This window comes from Scyliorhinus torazame, chromosome 14 (genome assembly GCF_047496885.1).
Source record: "Scyliorhinus torazame isolate Kashiwa2021f chromosome 14, sScyTor2.1, whole genome shotgun sequence".
NCBI lineage: Eukaryota > Metazoa > Chordata > Chondrichthyes > Carcharhiniformes > Scyliorhinidae > Scyliorhinus > Scyliorhinus torazame.
Window position 1 is genome coordinate 189122631 of NC_092720.1, and position 18502 is coordinate 189141132.

Sequence of the window (18502 nt, forward strand, 5' to 3'; positions counted from 1 at the left end):
CGGTGGAACTCCTGCAGTGATGTCCTGGAGATTAGATGATTGAACTCCAACCACCATAACCATCTTCCTTTCTGCCAGGTGTTACTCCAACTAGTGGAGGGATTTCCCCCTGATTCCCATTGACTGCAGTTTAGCTAGGGCTGTTGCTCTCTTTCGTTGTCTCTGAATATGGCGGTCAATATGGTCGCCTTCCTTAATTCTAATTACATTTGCTCGAGAATCGCCAGGTATCTTTCGATACCGCCACAAGGTTCAAAACTGAATACTGATCAAAGACTCGATACACCAGTTACTTAGTTCAAAGTCAATGCTTATTTATTTATACACACAGTTAAATATACTCATGCACGAAACTCTACAAACTAAACTATCACTACTGCTAAAGCCTATACTTATCTTCGGGCGCCCACTCAGTCAGAGGAACAATGGCCGTTGTTCAGTTCTGAGGCTGCTGGGGTCGAAGTGGTGAAGGGGAAACAGCTAAGGTCGTCTGTCTGGTAGCGTGTGTTGACCTTGGACTTACTTGCTTCTGGTGCAGCTGGTGGACAGGTCTCTCCTCGGTGAGAGCCGGGTCCAAGAGAACGATTCTCTCTTGGGGGCTCCTTCTTATACCCAAATGGGTTTCCCGCTCTTTTGGGCGGGCCTTGAACTTGGCCCCAATCAATTGGGCCGTTTCTTGATCATTCCTATTGATTTCGTCCAATAAAGGGGTGGGTGCCCTGAAGGCTGGGCATGTCCTAGGTGGCCGTTGGCCTGCTTTGTTTCGGTCTCCTCTGGCGCCGGGGTGTCTGCCTTAGTATCCGGTTACTCAAATGTTACTCTTGTGTTCCCGTTTATGGGCCATTAGTATGCTAATGGGCCTACAGTTTTGGTCTAGTCTGGGAACTGCGGCTCCAATATACAGGCAAGCTCTGAACCTGCTTGTTTTCTCAGCATTGTCCATTTTCCCTACAATCTTTGCAAAGTGTCCATTTTGTAATCGGGAAGTGGCCATCCCAGATGGCTACAGGGCTCCTTGATGCCATACTCGGTCAAGTGCTGCCTTGATGCCAAGGGCAATCACTCTCGCCTTGTCTCGTCAGTGGAGTGAGTCAGCTTGAGAGTGAAGGAAACAGCCCCACCAGCTTGCGATTATCCGAATTGCGGACAACACTGCAGGAGGGTGGGTCATTGCATTTTTAGGGTAATATGTAGGCTATAACAGAGACTCCCTGAAGCAAACAACCTTTGTTCTTTAGCTGGAGGTATATTTAAGTCTGTTGTGTAATACATGATATATAACGACCTGTGAACTGGAAATCGATTGTGAACAAGGCGAAGTTCTGAGTTTGAAAACTGAGTGAGAGTGACTGTGAAAGGTAGTCGCTGATGTGGGATGGCAGCCTGTGAGGATTTTCAGGCATATATACCTAGCAGCGGTGAAACCATGATCGAGAAGTGGTTCGACCAGGACGAGGCTAGCCCATTGTACTTCGGGTGTACTGACGCTTGCGATGTTCCCAAATGCGGGATACTCGACTGCAAAATTTGTGGTAGTTGGGGACTGCGTTCACGATCTCCCCTGATTTATAAATCAAAAATAAAATAATGTTTGTTGGACAGCTGCATGTTGCATAATGTTTTTTCTTCCAATGCATTGTCCAAGACAGTACTTCTAGATTATGTACTCAAGTCGTCCTTCCTCCCACCAAATATAACCTACCCATTATTGTTCACCCTTTCGTTCTCAATGTGTTGATCCCCAAATTTCTTTCTCTGTCAGTCTGGCCTCAATAAAAGTTGAGATGGATTCGCACGTAAAAAGAAGTTATTTATTTAGCTTGCAAGCTTGAATCATCTTACAGAAACGTAAGAGTCATCCAGCCTCTTACACCCCAGAAAACGACTGAACTAAAACACAAAGGGATCTCTGCAAAATCAATTCAAATGGTATCAAGTTTCACATACTCACGGACATAGGTCAGCCTATGTCCCTCCTGACCTGTTCGATCTATTCTGATTGACTCACTTCCAATCCCTTTCTCTGGCCCCTATCAATGCAGCATCACTCTCATAGACACACCTCTTCCTGCTTTTTGCATGCAGTCTAAAGCCCCTTTGTCCCTAACTGCCAGAATCAAAGTGGCTTATTTCTACATTACATTAACTAGTAACTCTAAAGTAACTATTTTATATCACATTCGTCAAATGGACAAATATTCTTTCTCTGCACGCTTTAATAAGCTGCCTGAAAATTACCCCACGCCTTCCACAACTATATTTGCCCCCAACAATCCGCAGTAAACGTGTACCCCCCACCCCACACAATTCTCACCCTCACATTTTGTTTTGTGCTCTGTAAATCCCACAAGTAAATCCCACAAATCTTTCCTCCCACAAGTTGCCCACTCACCGGACTTCTTGCAGCACCCCGGTACCACGTTGCAAAAATACAAATTTACATCATCAGTCAGCTATTAACTAATTTAACAGTTAGCAACACCAGCCACCCGACAAATCACCTAGCAACCTGGTGAAGCTACAACAAACGATTAGTTAGTTGCAAGTCAAACAACATAAGCAGCAAGTGTTAGACTGAGCTCAGCGATTCCACAACCAACCGGTCACATCAATGTTCTGCACTCCTACCACATCAAGTCCTCAATGGTGGTGGACAATTAAACAGCTCACTGGCGGAGAAGGCTCCAGAGATATTCCCAGCCTCAAAGATGGTGGAGACCAGCACATCTGTGCAAAAGATAACGCTGGTGTATTGTCAATAAGCGTCAGTCAGAAGTGGCTGATGGATAATGTATCTTGGTCTTCTTCAGAGGTCAATATTTCTCCAATAGTACTGCAGACCTCTTCTCTGGAACGTGCTGTGCCACTAGCCAAGCCGTTCCAGTACAGTACAATACCGTCATGTACCTGGCAATGTGGAAATTTGCCAAGTATACTCTGGAGACAAGAAACAGGAAACCTCCAACCCAGCCAATAACTGACCGATGAATCTACCGTCCACCATCAGCAAAGTGATAGGAGGAATCATCAGCAGTGCTATCAAGCGGCACTTACTTGGCGATAACCTGCTCAGGGAGGCACAGCTTGGTTCCGCCAGGGTCACTCGGCTCTTGATCTCATTCCAGCCTTATTTTAAACAAGGACAAAAGCGCTGAATGCCAGAGGTGAGGTAGAGTTGTTGCTAACTTTGGTTGGCTCTTAATTCGTTGCCCGTTGGGTTTTTATTTAATTTGCTCTGTTTCTATAACCTTTGCCGGGTATCTTTATGATACCGCCACGAGGTTCAAGTTCAAGTACTGATCAATAACTCAACACACCAATCAGTAAGATTCAAATCAAAACACATTTATTATACACAGTAAATCACTACTCATGCATAAAACTGTACTTACTAGACTATCTCTAACACTAAAAGGCCTATACTTAGCTTCGGAAGTGGCCCACCAGGTCAGGGGAACAAATGGCCTTTCGTTCGATTCTGAGTCTGCAGGATTCAAAAGCTGGTATGGACTGGTAGCTAGGAGCGCCTATCTCGTAGCGTGCGTTCACTGGAGACTTACTTGGTTGGTGCGGCGGCTGGGCAGTTCACTGTCAAGGGTTGGTTCGCGTTGCTGAGTGGCCCTGCCAAGAATGACGAATGGAACTTGGGGACTCTATTTTATAGTGTCCAGGGGCTTCCCGTCCCTGTGGGCGGACCCCGTACCTGGTTCCAAGTGATTGGACTACGTTCCGATCACTTGGATCGATTTCTCCAATACTGGAGCCGTTCCCTGATCGCTGGTCGGTTCCTAAGTGTCCATTGGCCTTCGTTTGTCTTGGCTCCTGCTGGCGCCTAGGAGTCTGTCTTGGCCTTATTCACCTTAAATGTTTCGATTTTTCCCGGGGATCGCTCATTAGTATGCAGGTGGCTGTTGGTTTCAGTGCTGTCTGCGTTTCTGTAAGTTCTAATACACAGGAAACTTTGCACCTGCTAGTTTTTCCTGGCTTGACTAAATTTCCCTGCATTCTTTGCGGATCTCCATTTTAAGTCGGGAAGTGGCCAACACAGGTGGCTACACACCCTCCTTGTGATCCCTAACGTGAAGCGTGAAGGATCATATAACTGCGTTGTCTTCACTCCCTGACCCAGCGAGCACTGTTCCATGGCCTCTACACTGACCATAACTATGCAAAAAAAATTTCATTAATATTCGGAATATTAACCGAAGTGGCGCTATGTCACAACAGGGACATGCATTACAACATAAAAATACGGTACCTCTAACTATCCTCAATAAACTATCCTTACTCAAACAATCAAAAATAATATACAACACTTTACATGTATAAATAGCAGCAACACAAGTTTCTCTGGCTTGGCAGGCAAGCACAGATGTTTACATTCTCCCAGTTGTCTTTATTCACAAAATGATGACGAACGAATGTCCTTTATTGTAGATCAAGGGGTTCGGGGGCCTGGTGAAAACCGAAAATAGGGGATCTCATCCTCTGTACCGGGGTGCGAGAGTGGTAGGCTCTCCTTCGCCATTTCCTCATGTGGATAGTCTGCACGATGCTGCGGAGTATCGCCAATACTAAAAGGGATTCAATTACGTATGATAGTGAATACCAGGTTATAAACGTATCACACCATGATGGTGTGTTGTTAATTGTCACTGGGCTCTGGGTGCTATGGGGAAGTGAATCATTGACGGCCGGAAGGGGTTGGGGGGGGGGGGGGGGGTCGCATTCGCGCGGAACCGGGTACAAATTACAATAACGACGAAAAACAGGTATGATGTCTTCATTGTTGTCTTCTTGTTTTCCTTTCTTCTCTTCCTTTTTGTCTCTTCTCTCTTCCTGGAGCTTCTGGAATTCTGTAAATCAAGCATAGTTTTTGTTACTATCTTGTTTAATATCTTGAATATTAGCATGTCTGTCTTTTAGTGCCAATCTCCCTTTATAATTGGTCACCATGTGTGACTCCCTCATTTTTTTTTAAACCGAAAATTTGGACCAGACAACTAAGAAAATACTGCCGTACTGCGAGCAGTCTCGCAGCCTGTGTGATTTACCGTCCTAGTGTTTGAGGATGTAAATAGCAGAGGGAAGCAACCATAGGTTGCCAAAACCAAGCAAAATAATTTTGAACATAATGAGCAAAAATGGGGTGCGTATGGGCGGGTATGAGATGGATGCAATCCCCGGGTAGGACGGTGATCAATGCCGTATGTGCTCTACCCGAGCGTAGTTGACCAGAGGGGGGAGTCCTCAGGCAGGGCGGAGACCAATGCCGTTTCTCCACTACCTGAGCAACCGGCAAGAACGGGTACAAACATGGTCGTCGTGGGGGCTGCTGGAAAGGTTCTACCTTCGAACCTGAAGAGCAGTTATGAACGGGGGTCTGGCAAGCTCTTAGCGGTTTCTGCCGATAAGCGTGCTGGCAAGTTTTCACAGGTTTCTGCCGACAAATATGGCATGTGGCTGTGGAAGCGGTTTAAACTGAAACAAGAAACATTAGGCAAACATAAACAAACAAACATGCAACGAATATCGTGCAGGTTCCATCAGAAAGGACACCATTTCTCCCAAGCGGTTCCTTTTAAAACATCATCTGGACACCTCAGTTAACAGTTGCGAACAGGGTCGCAAAAGGGTTCTCGTTTTGGGAGTCAGACTCAAAATCATCCTCTTCTCCCAGATGCCATACTCTGGAATGGATGAGGGTTGATAAAGCTGCATGGTGTGACTTTGAGTCCATCTCGTCGTTTTGGACGAGCCTGTGCGAATAGTCACGCTGCCAAAAAGTTGTATCTAATTCTGTGGGGACGGAGTCGGGGTCATCGTCGTAGGGCGGTGGTCTTTGGTGAGGCTTGTTGAGGAATTTGATCAGGAAAGGATCACTCGACTCGTATTCAGATTCGCTGGGTGTGGGTCCTGTTGCATGGGGATAGTAGGGAGGCGTGCTGTGCCTGTTGCCTGTGTCACAGTCTCTGTCGCTGCTGCTGCTGTCTGTGGGCGTTCCAGGGCGGAGTCGAGAGTTCGGGGGTGGAGTCGAGGTCGAGTCCGTGGATGGGGTGGGTGTGTTGGGGGAGGGTGGGGATATGTGGGCAGTGGGCGGGGCGCGCGCGGTCTGCTGCGTCGAGCATGACGTGGTGTGTGTGGTTAGACTGCGAGCCATATGCCTTGAGCTGGTTAATATGGAACCACGCTGCCTTCCCGTTGGGATACTTAATTTTATACACGGAGGGGCTTACTTTGTCCGCAACGGAGTATGGACCCGAATACTTGGGTGACAGGAACGTGCTGGAGTTGTAAATGGAGAGCATGAACTGCTGACCTAATCAAAGTCAGCCGCGTGCCCTGTCTTGTCGAAACAGGCCTTGTTCTGTTGCTTCCTGGTGTCTAATTTTACTGCGGCTGCTAGCTGAGCCGTTTTTACATTGTCCACTAATTGTTTGATGGCGTTCTCGTGTGTGAGGGCCGTTACTTTGGGGCTGGTCAAGTCAAGTCCTAATAACAATTCTGTGCCTTTCATGGGGCGTCCGGTCATGAGAGTGTGTGGGGTGTAACCTGTAGATGTCGATACAGTGTTACGTAAAAACTTTAATGCAAAAGGGAGGACTGAATCCCAAGTGCTGCTATTTTGTTGGACCATTTTCCTGAGGGTTGCTTTTAGGGTCCGATTCATTCGCTCCACGACACCACTTGGCTGGGGGTGGTATGCAATGTGGAATTTTTGGGTAATGCCAAATATCGTGAGGACGTTCTTCATGACACATCCCGTAAAATGGGAACCTTGGTCGGATTCAATGCTGCGGGGAGTCCCCATCTCGTAAAGATGTGGTGGGTTAAAATCTTAGCGGTAGTCTTTGCCGTATTTGTCCTAGATGAGAATGCTTCTACCCATTTTGTAAACGTGTCTATGACAACTAACACGTACTTGTGACCATTCCTGCTAGGGGGCAATGGTCCTATAAAATCAATCTGGAGGTTGGTCCAGGGGCCAGGGGTGTGGCTAAGCTGAGCTTTCTTTGCATATCTGTCCGGATTGTTTTGGGCACAGATAAGGCAATTTTCAACGTAGTGCGTGACGTCGTCCTTTAAATTCGGCCACCAACAGAGCTGCCTGAGGTGGGCTGTAGTCGGGTCATGACTATCATGGAACAAACAAATTAGCTGATTCCTGTCCTGTTCAGGAACCACATAAAGGGTGTCTTTTAGGATCACACCGTCATGTGTGGTCAGTGCATTTTTAAACCTTTGGTATGGGGCTGGAAAGCTTCCTTTTAAAATCTCCCTGAGATGACTGTATTGCTTCTGGGCCTGCACTAAATCCTCGATATTAGTCTATGAGACCTGAACTGCATTCATTGGGGCGCATTCGGTGGGGGGGGGGGGGGGGGGGGGGGGGTTCCAAAAATGCCCATGTCTGGAACCTGCTTTAGCCAGTGCATCGGCTTTTACATTTCAAGGTGGGGAGGAACGATGGTGACCTCGGACTTTAATAATGCCAAAAATCCTGTCCTGTGCTTTGTTCAAAATGTGCCGGAGCAATGGGGCTGAAGGGAGGGGTTTTTCGTCCGTGGAAACAAATCCTCTTGCTTTCCACAGGGGTAGGAATTCTGTGATGCTGTTACAACCATAGAGGCTGTCCGAGTATATGTCTGCTGGGCTGGGGAAGGAATCTGGGTGAACTATGATGTATGCAATGGCTGCTAGTTCTGACGCCTGCGTGCCTAAGTGTCCTGGTAGTTTTAAGGAGATTTCTTCTAGGGCGCGTCCCTGCGCGTCCTCGACATAGATGCCGCATCCTGTAATGCATTTCCCGCTTAACACAGTGGAAAAACCATCCACACATATTCTCAAAGGGGCGAACGTGTCTGTGTCCTGGGGGCTCTGGGGTGAACTACCTATATTTCTGGGGGGTGTTTTTGCGAAAAAGGGGCCTGTGTTGTGGTGCGGTGAGATGATTTCACATTCGTGGGGGGGGTGCCTGGGTACTGAAGGTTGTCGGCTAGGAAAGTGTGGGTCTTGGTCCTTTTAACAGTGAGGTCCCATCCCTGCAAAAGAAGGGTCCATCTGGCTGCTCTAATCTGACTAACTGTACCGTCCTTAAGTCGTCCGTCTAGTAAACGTTGGGTGGGGGTGTGTTCCGTGAGGTTTGTGATGGGCTTTAGTCCGGTGATGTATGAAAAATATTGGACTGCCCAGAAAACTGCGAGCGGGTGCCTTTCACAGGCCGAAAATCCCTGCTCCACAGGATCTCAAACTCTGGAGGCATAAGCCACGGGTCTTAACTGTTCATGCCGTTCCTGGAGGAGCATGGCCGAAAGGGTGCGGACTGTGCTGGCTATCTCTATTGCATAGGGGGAAAGCGGGTCTGGAACCTGTAGTGTGGGGGCTGCAATGAGTGCACCTTTTAAGGCATCTACAGCATCCGTGTGCTGCAGAAGCCATTCCCAAGGGGCTGCTTTCTTTAGGCGTTCCGAGAGGGGTGCTGCTTTGGTGGCGAAACCGTCAATAGGGTTTAGGCAGTAGCCAACCAGTCCTAAAAACGACCGGAGGGCTGAAACATTCTGAGGAAGGGGCAATTTGACAATCGAGTCAATTCTTTTATGCTCGATCTCGCGTTTACCATGCGTGATAATAGTTCCCAAATATACCACTTTGTTTTCCAAATGTAGAGCCATTTTCGGGTTCACTTTGCATCCAATCTGCTGTAGGAGTTCCACGAGTTCGGCCAGAAGCTCGATGTGCTCTGCCTTGGTGTCTGTCTGCAGTAATAGATCGTCCACATACTGGAGCAGACATTCGGGGCGAGAAAATTTTGATAAGCCATTTGCCAGCTGTCGGTGGAAAATGAAGGGGGAGTTGTGGAATCCTTGTGGAAGGCATGTCCACGTGTACTGCTGACCTTTAAAGGTGAAGGCAAATTTATACTGGCACGCTTTTGCCAATGGAATGGACCAGAATCCGTTACTGATGTCCAAAACCGTAAAATATCGTGAGTTGAGTCCCTGCTTGAGCATGGTCTCGGGACTTGTGGCTACCGTGGGGGCTGCTGCGGGGGTGACTTTGTTGAGTTCCCGGTAATCGATGGTCAGTCGCCTTGATCCATCAGGCTTTCTCACTGGCCAAATTGGGGCATTATTAGTAGAGGCTACCGATCTCAGTACTCCTTGTTCTAATAAGCTGTCAATAACCTTTGCGGTTTCTCCCTCTGCCTCTTGGGGAAACCCGTATTACTTCTGGGGTCTAGGGTCAGGTCCTATTATTTGAACCGAACCAGCCATTCTGCCGCAGTCATGTTTATGACTTGCAAATGTGGTCCTGTTCTTCTAAAGGACTGCCCTAACCTGTTTGTCTGTACTAATCGTGTTCGGATCAAACCAAAATTCGTCGACTGCACTAATCTTGTTTGCATACTCACCTACTGTGAGCGTTGCGGGGGCTCTTGCTGACTGTCATTTTCCAGACACATTGATTTACTGGGTCAAATGAAAGGTTGTGGGAGTTCATGAAATCAATGCCCAAAATGTGTTCTGCTGTGTGGTCCAGATCGACCAAAACTATGGGGTGTTTTGTTGTGATGTTGCCAATTTGAATGGGTACAGGGGCTCTGATGTGTCCCTGTTGTGAGTGGCCTGTGAAGCCGCTGAGGGTGTTTGTGGCTGTCGTGGGCCACGTGTCTTTTTGGAACATGGTGGAGGAATTAATTGTGGTGCGGGACCCTCCTGTGTCCCAGAGAAATTCGATGGGCTGATCCCGTATTTTCGCTGCAACGACTGGTCGGCCGGACCTATCCCAAAAGGTGTCGCAGACCCAACTGGGGCGAGCCCGAACACCATCAGTCAGTTCCTGTTCAGGTCTGTCTGGTCTGAACGGGCGCTCACACTATGTATGGGCTTTGTCCTGTTATTATTCAGAGTGCCTGCCTGCAGGGCTTTCTGTGGCTTTCGTGGGGCATTGCACTCTCGTGCAAAGTGACCTAATTGTCCACAGTTGTAACCCTCCTGGGGTTTCTGTGGGAGGGGCTGTTCCTGCCTTCGTTCACCCATACGGGGTTCTGGTGCGCTTTAACTGCTTGGATATCTGCCTCTGTCTGCTGTTCGTCAGGTTTCCTAATCGCAGGTTTGTTTTGGAAAGATTGCTCCCAGGCGCGTGACAACCTTTTTAAACCCCACTTTTGGTTGTGCGCTTCTTCCGAGGGGTCATAATTGGTACAAGCTTTTTGTCCTGCCTCTGTGGCATGGGAGATAAGGGTGCGGGTCCATTTGGCCATGTTGGCTTGGGAATGCTGGGCGCGGTCTAAGTTTCCAAAAACGGCTGTAAAATGGATCCACAGGCGTCCAGCAAACGCTGTGGGGTGTTCTGTCTTCTTCTGCCTGCACTTATTCAGGCCTCCTACTGGGTCACCTCTGTTATAACCGATCGCGTCTAGGATCGCCGTGTGCATCTCTGCAAGGGTGCCTCCTCCTACATTCTGTGGGTTGGGAAGGGCTGCTACAACTGAAGGGTCGAAACTTAAAACTGTGAGCTTCACTTGCTCACGCTCATCCAGGCCGTACATGGTCGCCTGCTGCTTCGCTCTAGCAAAGAAGTGGTGGGGGTCTGAGGTGGGGAGGAACGGTGTCATCTTTTTGCACGTGTCCCGTAATTGGGTCACGGTTAAGGGGGTGGTGTAAAGGAATTCCGCGTCTCCTTCCAATGTGACTGGGTGGTGGGTAGTTACTGGATTGATGGGTGCCTGATCTATCTGCTCTGTGGGGGGTTGGGGTGCTTTTTTCCTTTGGGGCTATCCTTGCGCGCATGGTCCGTGATCATATCTATGCGTGGTTTCGTTTAATTCTTGCCAATCAGGGTCGTCTTCCTCATTGAAATGGGATCCAAAGGTGCTTTGAAACCCATTTTGCACTGAAAGCAAAGACTCCAGTTCTGCAATCTGCTTCCGGCATTTCGCGTGATCTAATGAGCTTTGTCTGTGCTCCGTGGTGGCAGCATGGAGTGCTCTTAACGCTGTTTTTAGAGCGCTGCTCTGCCTTTGCAATGCCTCTACCTGTTTCTCTGTCTCTTCTCTTACCAGGACTGCACATTGCGTGTCCTGATAGGCCTTATCGTACTGGGTTTGGAAGCTGCTCAGATGCGCTAGACAAGACTGGTGTGCCTACTTGGCATCATCCACCTCTCCGTCCTTTGCTGCCAACTTCCTTCTTAGATCTATATTCTCCCTCTCGATCTCACTAACATCGACCTTGCTCATTCGATGTCTCTCTTCTATCTCTTTGCGGAGTATCCGAACGACCTCCTCTGTGCCTCGCAATTGTGCCAGACAGGACACGATTGCCATCGGCTTGCGAGCTTTCCCTAAGCTCTTCTTATGGATCTCTAACAGGTTCTCCCAACAAGTATGTCCTATTCTCCCGGGTCCTGTTTCCTCATTATCACAGAATTCATTTCAAAGGGGCCATCCTTTCCCTTTGAGATATTTCCTGATCTCTTCTTCCCAAACGGGACACTGTCCTACTCTGCTGCTGGTCGTTGCGACCTCGAATTCCTGGAAGTTCATAAGGCATTCCATTGCCTTCATTGTCATTTTTCCTATCGGAATGCTCTTTGAAAATTTGGAATGAGGGGTACGAAGGCAGTGCTGTAAACACTGGTACGGCTTTCGCTATTTTCCGGAATACAAACCCCCGACAATTTTGCGCAACAAAAATCTATCAGTTTTACCTTATAGCCCTCTTAGTTACGCATGCATTAACACACTTCCGAATTATGAGGATTGATCAGAACTGCTTGAACAATTGTGGTTTTTCTGTTCCAAATTGGATTCTAATTCAAATTTTGGGTTCTCCCGGAGTGGTTAGGTCACTTCTAAGTCAGGTCCCTCCAGAGTTGCCAGTAAATGTTGCTAACTTTGGTTGGCTCTTAATTCATTGACCGTTGGGTCTTTATTTAATTTGTTCTGTTTCTATAACCTTTGCTCTAGAGTCGCCAGGTATCTTTATGATACCTCCACGAGGTTCAAGTTCAAGTACTGATCAATACCTCAACACACCAATTTGTAAGATTCAAATGAAAACACATTTATTATACACAGTAAATCACTACTCATGCATAAACCTCTACTTACTAGACTATCTCTAACACTAAAAAGTCTATACTTAGCTTCGGAACTGGCACACGAGGTCAGGGGAACAAATGGCCTTTCGTTCGATTCTGAGTCTGCAGGATTCAAAAGCTGGTATTGACTGGTAGCTGGGAGCGCCTATCTCGTAGCGAGCGTTGGCTGAACACTTACTTGGTTGATGCGGCAGCTAGGCAGTTCACTGTCAAAGGTTGGTTCGCGTTGCTGAGTGACCTAGCCACGAAGGACGAATTGAACTTGGGGACTCTATTTTATAGTCCCCAGGGGCTTCCCGCCCCTTTGGGCGGACCCCGTACCTGGATCCAAGTGATTGGACTACGTTCCGATCACTTGGATCGATTTCTCCAATACTGGAGCTGTTCCCTGATCACTGGGTGGTCTCTGAGTGTCCATTGGCCTTCCTTTGTCTTGGCTCCTGCTGGCGCCGAGGAATCTGGCTTGGCCTTATTCACCTTAAATGTTTCAATTGTTCCCGGGGATCGCTCATTAGTATGCAGATGGCTGTTGGTTTCACTGATGTCTGGGTTTCTGTAAGTTCTAATACACAAGAACATTTGCACCTGCTAGTTTTTGCCTGTGTTGGCTGAATTTCCCTGCAGTCTTTGTGGATCCCCATTTTAAGTCGGCAAGTGGCCAGCCCAGGTGGCTGCAGAGTGACTGCCGTTGACATCAAGGCAACATTCGACCGACTATGGCATCAAGTGACCCCGGCGGAACCAAAATGTGCATCCGTAAGCATGTTGCCGAGTAAGCGCCGCTTGACAGCATTGCTCATGGCTCTTCCTATCACTTTGCTGATGATGGAGGGTAGATTTATAGGCCAGTTATTGGCTGGGTTGGAGGTTTCCTGTGTCCAGGATACATCTGGGGAAATTGCCACATTGCCGGGTAGATGACAGTATTTGTACTGTACAGAAACGGCGCGGCTGGTGGCACAACAAGTTTGAGAGCAGAGGTCTGCAGTACTATTGTAGGAATATTGACCTCTTAAGAAGACCGAGAATCATCATCCATTAGTCACGTCTGGCTGAGGCTTATTGCCAATACCTCAGCGTTATCTTTTGCACAGATGCGCTGAACTGCACCACCTTTGAGGCTGGGATTATTTCTGGAGCCTGCTCCGCCAGTGAGCTGTTTAATTGTCCACCACCATTGAGGACTGGATGTGGCAGGACTGCAAAGCTTTGATGTGATTGGTTGGCTGTGGGATCGCTGAGCTCAGTCTAACACTTGCTGCTTATGTTGTTTGACTTGCAACTAACTAATCGTTTGTTGTAGCTTCACCAGGTTGATTCGTGATTTGTCCGTTGGCTGGCGGTGCTAACTGTTAAATTAGTTAAGAGCTGACTGATGATGTAAATTTGTATTTTTCCAGCATGGTAACGGGGTGTTGCGAGGAGTCCGGGGTGTGGATAACTGTGGGAGGAAAGATGGTTCGTGAGAATGACAGAGCGCAAAATAAAATGTGAGGGTGAGAATTGTGTGGGGTGAGGGTACACTTTTACTGCGGTTTGCTGCCGGAAAATGTAGTTGTGGAAGGTGTGGGGCAATTTTCATGCAGTTTCCATTGAGAACGGAATGGTGGACAATAATGGGGAGGATATATTGGGTGGGAGGAAAGACAACCTGAGTGCATAAACTCGAAGTACTGTGTTGGAGAATGCGTAGGAAGAAGACATCGTGCAGTATTGAGCTGCGGAGGAAAAATGTATCCTATTTCTCATTTAGCGACCAGAGAGTCCTCCACTACCACAAATTTTGTAGTCGGGTATCCCGCATGCAAGGACATTGCAGGTTTCAGCACACACAAAGTGAATGGGCGAAACTCGGCGCGGACGAGCCAGATTCTTGATCATGGTTCTCACACCTGCGAGGTCAATTTACGTGAAAACGGTCACAGGCTGCCATCCCACATCAGCTACTTCCTTTCACAGTCACACTAACTCAGTTTTGAAACTCAGAACTTCGTTTTGTTCACAATCGATTTCCAGTCTACCGGTCGTAAATTGTCATGTATTACCCCACACACTTAAATATCCCTCTATCTACAGAAGAAAGGTTGTTTGCTTCAGAGTCTCTGGTCTAATCTGCATATGACCCTTAAAAGGAAATGACCCGGCTTCCTGGAATGTTGTCCGCAATTCGGATAATGGCCAGCTGGTGGGGCTGTTCCCTTAGCTCTCAAGTCGACTCACTCTACTGACAAGACAAGGCGGCGTCACGATGCATCTGCCAAGACTTTACTTTTTTTTTTGCTGACATCCTTGATGTCGTATGCGGTCAAATGCTGCCTTGATGTCACTCGCACCTCACCTTTGGCATTCCGCACTTTCCTTCATGTTTAAAATAAGGCTGCAGTGAGATCAGGAGCTGACTGGCCAGGGCGCAACCGAACTGCGCATCCATGAGCAGGTTACTACCGGGTAAGTGCCGCTGGATAGCACAGTTGGCGACTCTGCCCATCATTTTGCTGAAGGGCAACGAGCCAGCCTCGTCCTGCACAAACCACCTCCTAGATTATGGTTTCACCCGTGTTAGGTAAATATGCCTCGATGCTCACAGGCTGCCATCCCACATCAGCTACTAACCTTTACAGTCACACTCACTCAGTTGTCAAACTCAGAACTTCGCCTTTTTCAGAGTCTATTTCCGGTCTACAGGTCGTTACTTCCCATGTATTACACTACATACTTAAATATCTCCTCTAGCTAAAGACCAAAACTTGTTTACTTCAAAGAGTCTCTGTTGCAATCTGCATATTACCCTTAAAGGCTAATGACCCTCCCTCCTGCAGTGTTGTCCGCAATTCGGATAATGGCCAGCTGGGGGTGCTATTCCCTTAGCTCTCAAGCTGACTCACTCCACTGACAAGACAAGGCGGCGTCACGATGCATCTGCCATGACGTTGCTGATTCCAGGTGGTGGTGTTCCCATGTATCTGCTGCCATTGTCCTTCTCGTGGTCGTTGTCCCCGGCGGAACCAAAATGTGCATCCGTGAGCAGGTTATTGCCGAGTAAGTGCCGCTTCATAGCATTGCTCATGACTCCTCCTATCAATTTGCTGATGATGGACGGTAGATTTATAGGCCAGTTATTGGCTGTGCTGGAGATTTCCTGTTTCTTGTGTCCAGAATACACCTGGGGAAATTTCCACATTGCCAGGTAGATGACAGTATTTGTACTGTACTGAAACGGCGCGGCTGGTGGCACAACAAGTTTGAGAGCAGGGGTCTGCAGTACTACTGGAGGAATATTGACCACTGAAGAAGACCGAGAATCATCATCCATTATTCACTTCTGGCTGAAGCTTATTGCCAATACTTCAGCGTTATCTTTTGCACAGATGTGCTGGACTCCACCATCTTTGAGGCTGGGGTTATTTCTGGAGCCTGCTCCGACAGTGAGCTGTTTAATTGTCCACCGCCATTGAGGACTGGATGTGGCAGGACTGCAAAGCTTTGATGTGATCGGTTGGCTGTGGGATCGCTGAGCTCAGTCTAACACTTGCTGCTTCTGTTGTTTGACCGGCAACTAACTAATCGTTTGTTGTAGCTTCACCAGGTTGATTCGTGATTTGTCCGTTGGCTGGCGGTGCTAACTGTTAAATTAGTTAAGAGCTGACTGATGATGTGAATTTGTATTTTTCCAGCATGGTAACGGGGTGTTGCGAGGAGTCCGGGGTGTGGATAACTGTGGGAGGAAAGATGGTTCGTGAGATTGACAGAGCGCAAAATAAAATGTGAGGGTGAGAATTGTGTGGGGTGAGGGTACACTTTTACTGCGGTTTGCTGCCGGAAAATGTAGTTATGGAAGGTGTGGGGCAATTTTCATGCAGTTTCCATTGAGAACGGAATGGTGGACAATAATGGGGAGGATATATTGGGTGGGAGGAAAAACGACCTGAGTGCATAAACTCGAAACACTAAGTTGGAGAATGCGTAACAAGAACACATCGTGCAGTATGGAGCTGCGGAGGAAAAATACAGACTATTTCTCATTTAGCGACCAGAGCGTTCCCCCACTAGCACAAATGTTGTAGTCACACAAAGTGAATGGGCGAGCCTCGGCGCGGACGAGCCAGCTTCTTGATCATGGTTTTCACACCTGCCAGGTAAATATGCGTGAAAACGGTCACAGGCTGCCATCCCGCATCAGTTCCTTCCTTTCACAGTCACACTCACTCAGTTTTCAAACTCAGAACTTCGCTTTGTTCACAATCGATTTCCAGTCTATCGGTCGTAAATTGTCATGTATTACACCACACACTTAAATATCCCTCTATCTAAAGAAGAAAGATTATCTGCTTCAGAGTCTCTGGTCTAATCTGCATATTACCCTTAAAAGTAAATGACCCGGCTTCCTGGAATGTTGTCCGCAATTCGGATAATGGCCAGCTGGTGGGGCTGTTCCCTTAGCTCTCAAGCCGACTCACTCTACTGATAAGACAAGGCGGCGTCACGATGCATCTGCCAAAACTTTGCTGATTTTTCAAAAATCCGTTCATGGGAGTTGTGGGCTTGGCTGGCGAGGCCAGCATTTATTGCTCAACCCTAAATAGCCCGTCGAGCAGCTATCGTGAACCATGCAGATCATGTGGCGCAGTTGCTCCCACAGTGCGGTTTGGGAGGGGATTCCAGGAATTAGACGCAGCGACAGTGAAGGTTATATTTCCAAGTAAGGATGGGAGGTGACTTGGAGGGGAATTTCAAGGTGGTGGTGTTCCCACGTATCCGCTGCCTTTGTCCTTCTAGTGGTCCTGGTCGTGGGTTCAGGAAGTGATGCCCAAGCAGATGTGGGGAGTTCCAGAAGTGCATTTTGTCGATGACACACGCTGGTGCTGCTGCGGATCAGTGGAGGAAGGGGGTGCTTTTTTAATTATAAGTTTACGAGTTGTGGGCAACGCGGGTTAGGCCAGGTTTATTGCCCACCCCTAGTTGCCTTTCAGAAGGTGGTGCTGAGTTGCCTTCTTGAACCGCTGCAATCCTTGAGATGTAGGTATACCCACTGTGCTGTTAGGGTGGGTTCCAGGATTCTTTTCCACGCAACAGCGAAGGAACGACAATATACTTCCGAGCCAGGCTGGTGAGTGACTTGGAGGGGAATCTCCAGGTGGTGGGGTTCCCAGGTATCTCATGCTCTTGTCCTTCTAGATGGTTGTGGTCGTGGATTTGTAAGGTACTGTCGAAGGAACCTTGGTGAGTTACTGCAGTGCATCTTGTAGATGGTATGCAAGGCTGCCACTGTTCGTCGGCGGTGGAGGGTTTGAATGTTTGTGGAAGGAGAGCAATAAAGCGGACTGCTTTGTCCTGGATGGTGTCGGGATTCTTGAGTGTTGTTGGAGCTGCACACTAGTATCCCTAGGATTTGACCTGCCCAGATAGCCACCGAACTAATATGGCTAGCCCAGGTTAGTTTATGATCAAAGATAACCCCCAGGATGTTGATTGTTGGCGAGTAAGCAAATATAATGAAATTGAATGTCATGGGGCGATGGTTAGATCCTCTCCTATAGGAGATGGTCATTGCTTGACACTTGTGCGGCGCAAATGTAACTTGCCACTTGTCAGCCCAAGCCTGGATATTGTCCAGGTTTGCTGCATTTGGACACTGATTGCTTTATTCTCTGAGGAGTGGTGAATGGTGCTGAACATTGTGCATTCATCCGCAAACATCCCCACTTCTGACCTTACGATGGAAGGCAGCTCATTGATGAAGCAGCTGAAGATGGTTGGGCCTGGGACATTGCCCTGAGGAAGCAATGATGTCCTGCAAATGTGATAATTGACCTCCAACCAGTCCAGCCATCTTCCTTCCTGCCAGGTGTGACTCCAACCAGTGGAGAGTTTCCCCCCTGATTCCCTTTGCCTACAGTTTAGCGAGGGCTCCTTGATGTCGTATGCGGTCAAATGCTGCCTTGATGTCACTCGCACCTCACCTTTGGCATTCCGCACTTTCCTTCATGTTTAAAATAAGGCTGCAGTGAGATCAGGAGCTGACTGACCATGGCGCAACCGAACTGCGCATCCATGAGCAGGTTACTACCGGGTAAGTGCCGCTTGATAGCACTGTTGATGATTCTTCCCATCATTTTACTGAAGTGCAATGAGCCAGCCTCATCCTGAAGAAACCACCTCCTGGATTATAGTTTCACCCGTGTCAAGTAAATATACCTCGATGCTCACAGGCTGCCATCCCACATCAGCTACTAACTTTTACAGTCACACTCACTCAGTTGTCAAACTCAGAACTTCGCCTTTTTCAGAGTCTATTTCCAGTCTACAGATCGTTACTTCTCATGTATTACACTACATACTTAAATATCTCCTCTAGCTAAAGACCAAAAGTTGTTTGCTTCAAAGAGTATCTGTTGCA

The 18502-nt window shown here is 47.9% G+C and overlaps 1 non-coding gene across 1 annotated transcript; it reads left to right on the top strand.

The window, feature by feature from the left end:
* The first annotated feature begins 1401 nt into the window (after positions 1–1401).
* LOC140390894 (U1 spliceosomal RNA) lies at positions 1402–1564 on the top strand. The gene has a single exon (XR_011934943.1). It is a non-coding gene; the product is annotated as a U1 spliceosomal RNA (small nuclear RNA).
* Positions 1565–18502: the final 16938 nt, after the last annotated feature.